Here is an 8,147-nt window from a genome sequence, read left to right as displayed (position 1 = left end):
TCAAATCTTGTCAGTTAAGAGATCAGAAGCTTGACCTTGCCACCAGGAGGATCCTACAAGGACAGAGAAGTAGAGGCTAGAGGCCTAGAAAGAATATTGAGAATTGTTACCAAAATGAACTAAATATCCTTGAGATGCTGGCATAATCCATTAAACTAAACTATCCCTAACAGCATGTACACTGTGCCCTGTTTCCCTATATAATAAGCATATCCCTCTTATTAGCTACTTTACCCCTAATGATCAGCCTGGTTGCAATGACCTCGCAACTGTAATAAAACTTTTGAAGTTTGAAGGACAGCTGGTAAGTAAAAAGTAAAAAGTTTATTATGGAACAGCAATTCCAAAGGGCACAGTAAGAGGCTGGACAGATCTGGAATGGGATCTTAGGAGATTTATGTTTATACAGATGGGCACGAAGAAGAGGAAAGTTGGTGATGGGGAATGGTGTTTGCATATTGTATATTGGCAGTCAAAGGGAATAGGAATGTACTAGTTACTCTAGGAATAGAATCAGTGATTGGAGAAAGGTCTATTTAGGGAAGCAGGACATTACCTGGTGGCAGAATGAGGGATGTTTGGTATGTCCTTTGGAAAACCTAGGAGATCAGAGAAATAATGCATCTTGTCCCCAGAGGATGTCCTGGTACTAGAGATGGTACTGGAATAGGACCCCACTGAAGAACAATTCCCCATATGCTGTTCTGGTTGTTCAGTCATTTTCAATCATGTCCAATTCTTCATAACCCCTTTTAGAGTTTTCTTGGCAGAGATAACTGGAATGATTTGTTATTTTCTTCAACTCATTTGACAGATGAAGAAACTGAGGCAAACAGGATTAAGTTACTTGCTCAGTCACAGAGCACAGAGCTTAAGTGATATGGGATTCAATCTCAGGGAAAAGATTGGAAAAATAGATTTGGAAATCATCTGCACAGAAGTAACAGATGGAAGTCAATGAGATTACCAAGAAAGAATACATAAAGCCTAGAAGAGGACCCAGAAAAGAGTGCTGGGAAACACCTATGTTTATGGAGTAGGACATAAGGAGACCAAAAAGTCAGACATGAGAATCAACAAAGCAGCAAAAGAAAAACATAAATAGGAGAGTATGGAAGAGACAGAATCAACAGAGGGACCCAATGAGGCAGTTCTCCTACTCAAGGTAACCTGGAAAAGAGCAGAAAGGCTCTGCTCCCCAGGGTTGGAGGGGCAGCTTGCCAGAGGGGTGGCCCGCCAGAGTGAAAGAACTTCAGCCGCCCAGAGGCAGCCCCAGGGCACTGGAAGCTGCTGCTTACAGCAACAGGGGAGTTTCCTGAGCTACCACAGGGAGGTACAACCTGGGGGAACAGCGGGGAACCTCTGCCAGAGAGAGCCCGTGAAACCCAGCCCTCAGGGCACGCAGCCCAGATCCAGGAACAGAAGCCGGAGGAGCTGGTAAGCAGGAGCCCCCAGGGCATGAGCCCATTGAGGGAGGGGAGTGGGGAGTGAAGAGAGAGAGACTGCCGAGCTCTGTCTTCTGTCCCTGGAACAGGACTCTGGGGCTCTGACCACATTCAGATCCTGATCACAGTCTAGGCCCCATATGGTCATTTACAGACCAGGAGGGAGGACAGAGCCTCACACACTGAGACCCTTGTGGGAGTGTCCCAAAAGCTCAGGAAGCACCCCCAAAAAAAAAGGCTCAGGCTGGGAAAATGAGCAAGCAAAGAAACGAGGAACACCATTGAGAAATGTTTTACATAGGAGCCCAAGAAGGATCAAAATACTCAGTCTGAAGATGAGGAAGCACAAGCTCCTGCACCTAAAGACTCCAAGAAAAACAGAAATTGGGCTCAGGCTATGACAGAGCTCAAAAAAGATTTTGAAAATCAAATGAGGGAATTAGAAGAAAAACTGGGAAAAGAAAGGAGAGATGCAGGAAAAACATGAAAATGAAGTCAGCAGCTTAGTCAAGGAAATCCAAAAAAATGCTGAAGAAAATAGCATGCTAAAAACCAGCTTAGGTCACATGGATAAAAAGTTTTTGAGGAGAAGAATGCTTTAAAAAGCAAAATTGGCCAGATGAAAAAAGAGATAAGAAAACTGAGGAGAACAAATCCTTCAGACAAAGAATAGAATTCAGGGAGATTGATGAATTTACCAGAAATCAGGAATCAATACTTCAAATCAAAAAAAATGAAAAATTAGAAGAAAATGTGAAATATCTCATTGAAAAAAACAACTGATATGGAAAACAGACTTAGGAAAGATAATTTAAAAATTATTGGAATACCTGAAAGTCATGCTCAGGAAAAGAGCCTTGACATCATTTTCAAAGAATTACTACAGGAAAATTGCCCTGATATTCTAGAAGCAGAGGGCAAAATAGAAATGGAGGGAATCCACTGATTCCCCCCCACCCCGAGAAAGGGATCCCAAAAAACCAACCCCTAGGAATATTATAGCCAAGTTCCAGAACTCCCAAGTCAAAGAGAAAATATTACAAGCAGCCAGAAGGACACAGTTCAAATATCGTGGAGCTGCAGTTAGGATCACACAGGACTTAGCAGCAACTACATTGGAAGCTCGTAGGGCTTGGCATACAATATACCTGAAGGCAAAAGAGCTTAGAATGCAGCCAAGAATGAACTACCCAGCAAGGCTGAATGTCCTCTTCCAGGGAAAAAGATGGACTTTCATTGAACCAGGGGAATTTCAAAAGTTCCTTTTGGAATGGCCAGAGCTGAACAGAAGGTTTGATCTTCAGATACAGGACTCAGGTGAAGCATGGAGATTGGAGGAGAGGGGGGAAATATGAGGGACTTAATGAGGATGAACTGAATGTATAGAAAAATGATACTGATAATATTCATATGAACCATCTCAGTTAATAGAGCAGGTAGAGGGAGCTTTTATTGTTGAAGCACAGGAGAAAGCTGAATTCGAAGATAAAATATGGTGTAAAAATGGAGTCAATAGGAAAAAAGGGAAATGGAATGGGAGAAAGAAAAAGGAGAGGGGGAATAGTCCAAGATATTTCACATAAGTTTTTTTTTTTTATTACAATGAGCTATTGCAATGATATGGAAGGGGAGAGGCAAGGGGGAATGAGGGAATCTTTGCTCTCATCAGAGGTGGCTAGGAGAGAAAACAGCAAATATACTCAATGGGGTATAGACATCTGGAGTAAGAAGGAGGGGGGAGCAGGGGGAAGGTGTGAGGATGTGAATAAAGGAGGAGAGGATGGACCATGGGGGGAGAGTGGTCAGATATAACACATTTTCTTTTTTTTACTTCTTGCAAGGGGCTGGGATTGGAAGGCCTTCCCAGGACCATAGGGCCAGGTGGATTCTGGGCCTAAGGGGTGGTATGGGGGCTCAGGGCTTCTTGGCCCCAGGACCAGGGATCTGTCTGCTGCACCACTCAGCGACCCTATAGCAGAGTCAGAGTGAAAGGAGAGAGAAAATATAGTACATGGTAGTGAAGAAATAAGAAAGGAGGGAGTTGCAATCAGCAATGGCAACGTTGGAAAAATATGGAAGTAACTTTTGCGATGGACTTACAAAGAATGTGATCCACCTGTGACAGAGTTGTTGGTGTTGGAACAAAGACTGAAGCACATTTTTTGTTATTATTTGGGGGAGGGTGCAGGGTAAGTGGGGCTGGGTGGCCTGCCTGGGGCCAGATAGCAGGGTGATCTTTGGGTGTCTGGGGCCGGATTTGGACCCAGGTGCTCCTGGCTCAAGGGCCAATGCTCTGTCTGCCACCCAGCCACCCCTACTATTATTACTATTTTATTTTATTTTGGGTCTTTTTTTTTCTTCTTTTTGGTTTTTGCAGGGCAGTGGGGATCGGGTGGCTTACATGTCACATGGCTGGGTGATTGTTGGGGTTTACGAGGCTGGATATGGACTCGGGTGCTCTAATTTTAATTTTTTTCTCTCCCCTTTACTTTTTTCGCCCAAGCAAGTCTATCTATGTTCATGGGGGGAGGGTTATTTTGTTTACTTGTAAACAAGAATATTTTATTAATGTAAAAAAATTTGTACAAAATGAGAATAAAAAAATAAATTAAAAAAAAGAATGACACTGATAATACTCTTATGAACCTTCTCAGTTAATAGAGCAGGTAGAGGGAGCTTTTATAGTTGAAGCACAGGAGAAAGATGAATTTGAAGATAAAATATGGTGTAAAAATGGAGTCAATAGAATAAAAGGAAAATGGAATGGGAGAAAGAAAAAGGAGAGGGGGAATAGGCCAAGATATCTCATATAATATGTTTTTTCTTTATTACAATGAGCAATTTCAATGATATGGAAGGGAGGAAGGCAAGGGGGAATGAGGGAATCTTTGCTCTTAGAGGTGGCTAGGAGAGGAAACAGCATATATACTCAATGGGGTATAGACATCTGGAGTAAGAAGGTGGGGACAGGGGGAAGGGGGGGGATGTGAGTGATGGAGGAGAGGATGGACCATGGGGGGAGAGTATATAACACAGATATAACACATTTTCATTTTTACTTCTTGCAAGGGGCTGGGATTGGAAGGCCTGCCCAGGACCATAGGGCCAGGTGGATTCTGGGCCTAAGGGGTGGTAGGGGGGCTCGGGGCCTCTTGGCCCCAGGGCCAGGGATCTGTCTGCTGCACCACTCAGCAACCCCTACAGCAGAGTCAGAGTGAAAGGAGAGAGAAAATATAGTACATGGTAGTGGAGAAATACAAAAGGAGGGAGTTGGAATCAGCAATGGCAACGGTGGAAAAATATGGAAGTAACTTTTGTGGAATTTACCATAAAGAATGTGATCCCCCCACAACAGAGGTGTTGGAACAAAGACTGAAGCACATTTTTTGTTATTATTTGGGGGCAGTGCAGGGCAAATGGGGCTGGGTGGCCTACCTGGAGCCGCATAGCAGGGTGATCTTTGGGTGTCTGAGGCCAGAATCGCACCCAGGTACTCCTGGCTCAAGGGCCAATGCTCTGTCCACCACCCAGCCACCCCTACTATTACTGCTATTTTTATTTGATTTTGGGTCTTTTTTTCCCCTTTTTTTTGGTTTTTGCAGGGCATTGGGGTTGGGGTGGCTTGCATGACATATGGCTGGGTGATTATTGGGTGTATGGGGCCAGATATGGGCTTGGGTGCTCCTGGCTCCAGGGCTGGGGCTCTGTCCATTGAGCCACCTGGCCATATCTACAATTATTACTATTTTTTTTATTTTAATTTTTTCTCTCCCCTTTACCTTATCGCTCAAGCGAGTCTATATTTTGTGGGGGAGGGGTATTCTGTTTACTCTTAAGAATATTTTATTAATGTATAAAAAATTATTTGTACAAAAAGAATAAATAAATAAATATTAAAAAAGAAAATTAAAAACAATAGGAGAGTATGTGCAATACAAGATGCTTTGGAGACACCAAAAAGAATAACTGAGGGAAAAGTCATAGAATTTAGCAATTTAAAAATTAAGTTGACCTTAGAACTGTTTCAACTGAATGATGAAATCAGAACTAGATTTTAAGAGATTGGAAGGAGGGAGGAGAGGAAGCACAGGCATACAGACTTCACAAATATGTGCCAGGGATTTTTGGTGGGGTTGGTTTTGTTTTTTTTGTGGATTGTAGCAACTCTGCATCCAGGAAATCTTATTAGTCATTTTTTCCACCAGCATATACTCACATCATGTCTTTCTGGTAATTTTTATCTTTTTTCATAATTCTTGCAATATTTCAAACTTTTTTCATTTGCCCAAGCTCACACAGCTAGGTAATTTTAAGTATCTGAGATCACATTTGAACTTGGGTCCTCTTGACTCCAGGGCCAGTGCTCTATCCACTGTGCCATCTAGCTACCCCTCCCTGAGACACAATATTAAAAAACATCACATAAACTTAGTTCCTGAAGCAATGGTAGAATTTGAAGGGACTGATTGATTCCAATTTTGAAAGAATTTGTATTGTGGGTAAAATGCTGTCAAACAGAACCATATGCTCCAGAGAAATCTTTCTTGAAAGGAAGGGTTAATTGAAGCAACAAACTTCAAGGTTGAGTTATTTTAAGAAATTATCAGTCTCCTCACCCTTCAACAACTACCATTCTGATCAATCAGCAGCCATCAATATCGAAGCAAGATTGTCCATCAGCAAAAAAGATTGCAATTCATTGAAGGTTCAGATGGACAGTTTTTAGCAAAATACTTTTAAATTAAGGTACATACATTGTTTCTTTTTTTGACAATACCATTGCACACTCAATAGACTACAGTATAGCTTAAACATAACTTTTATATACACTGGGAAAATAAAAAAATTCATGTGGCTTGTTTCATTGTGATCTTCATTTCACTGCAATGGTGGGAAATCAAATCTGCAAAAATTCCACAGCATGTTTGTAGAGGCAATGATTATAGATACCTTTTTCTAAGAATCTAACTGTGAAAGAGAGACAATATATAGGATTATTGCTTGAGAAGACAGGGTCAAGAACATTTTTGGAGGATGAAGGAAATCTGGGGATGTTTGTAGGCTGTAGGAACATGACCCTGGCACAAAACTCCAGTTTAGAAATTAAAGCTGGAGGGTGAAGTTAATCAAAGAAAACCAATTTTTTAAAAAAAAATTGCAAATCTATCTTCTTAAAAACTTCATATAGAGTCTGAGAAAAAAAATTTCTAGAAGTACCACATGAATTAAAAGATATGAAGCAAGAAGCAAAAGAAAAACTTTTTGAAATAATTGGAAGAATGAGTAGTTTTAGAAGACACCTAAGTATTGGCAATCCTTTAAACCTAGGATACACTGAAGAGACAGGAAGAAATATTAAAACAAAATCAAGACAGAAAAAAATAGCAGAAAATATAAGATACCTGATGTAATGTATCCCAATTCTGTTTTTTTTAATCTGGAATGCTTGTTAGTCCTCTGTCTCATATTAATCCATTGTAGTGCTATTCTCAGTTTTACTGAATAAATTATTCTTGCCTTTAGACTATATCCTTTGCTTTCTGAAAGCTAGTGTCTAAGGCTGGATTTGAATTCTTTGATTGAGGCTTTCTTACTCCAGATCCAGAACTCTATTCACTCTTCACTGGCTTATTTCACATTGAACATATTTTCAGATTTTTCCTTTATTTTTAAATTATGGAATAAAACAAGTATTTTGAAACATAAAAGATTAAAAATGAAACTGCAAATCTACTAGGCACAACTTGCTATTCCTTTCAAATATACAACAAAATTATGTAAACTTTTCCTCTTCTCTTCCCTCCCAACTCCTGCTTTAGACTCAAATAGGTATGTGTTGTGTATGTGGGTATGGGTGTGTGTGTGTGTGTGTGTGTGTGTGTGTGTGTGTGTGTATAATTCTATCCATCTATCAGTTCCCTGGATGTATATTGCATCTTTCTTCTTATGTCCTTCATAGTCCCATAAATTTTTTAAAATGATATTACTATTACTGTAATGTTCTCTTGGTTCCACTCATTTTGCTTTTCATTATTCTGAGCAAGAACTTCCATGCTTTTCTAAAAAAATCATTGAGCTCAACATTTCTTTCTCAAAATTTTACTTTTTCCTGTTAACATGAAAAAAACAATTTTTAACATTTCTTTAAATTCTCTTCCTTCCTCTCACCCCAACCTATCTCACCTATTGAGAATGCAAGCAATTTGATATGATAAATGTATGGAAAAGCAAAACATTTCCACAATAGTTATGTTGTGAAAGAAAACATAGACCCACCCAAAAAAACTTCAAGAAAAAAAATTGGGGTGGGGCAGCTAGGTGGTGCAGTAGATAGAGCACTGGCCCTGGAGTCAGGAGTACCTGAGTTCAAATCCGGCCTCAGACACTTAGTAATTCCCTAGCTGTGTGGCTTTGGACAAATCACTTAACCCCATTACCTTGCAGAAAACTAAAAAAAAAAATTTCAGTCTGCTTTGTCTCTATTTAGACACCATCAGCTCTTTCTCTGGTGTGAGTAGAATTCATCATCATTCCTCCAGAGTTTCTTGGGTTACTCTATTGCTGAGAAAAGCTAAGTCATTCACAGGTGATCATTCTACAATATTACTGACATTTTGTACACATTTCATTTCACTTTGCATCACATTCATTTAAGTTTTTCAGGTTTTTCCTGAGAGCATCTTACTCTTTTTTTTCATTTTC

Source organism: Macrotis lagotis, chromosome 1 (assembly GCF_037893015.1).
Source record: "Macrotis lagotis isolate mMagLag1 chromosome 1, bilby.v1.9.chrom.fasta, whole genome shotgun sequence".
In the NCBI taxonomy this organism is placed as follows: Eukaryota; Metazoa; Chordata; class Mammalia; order Peramelemorphia; family Peramelidae; genus Macrotis; species Macrotis lagotis.
Note: the sequence above shows the minus strand (reverse complement) of the source record.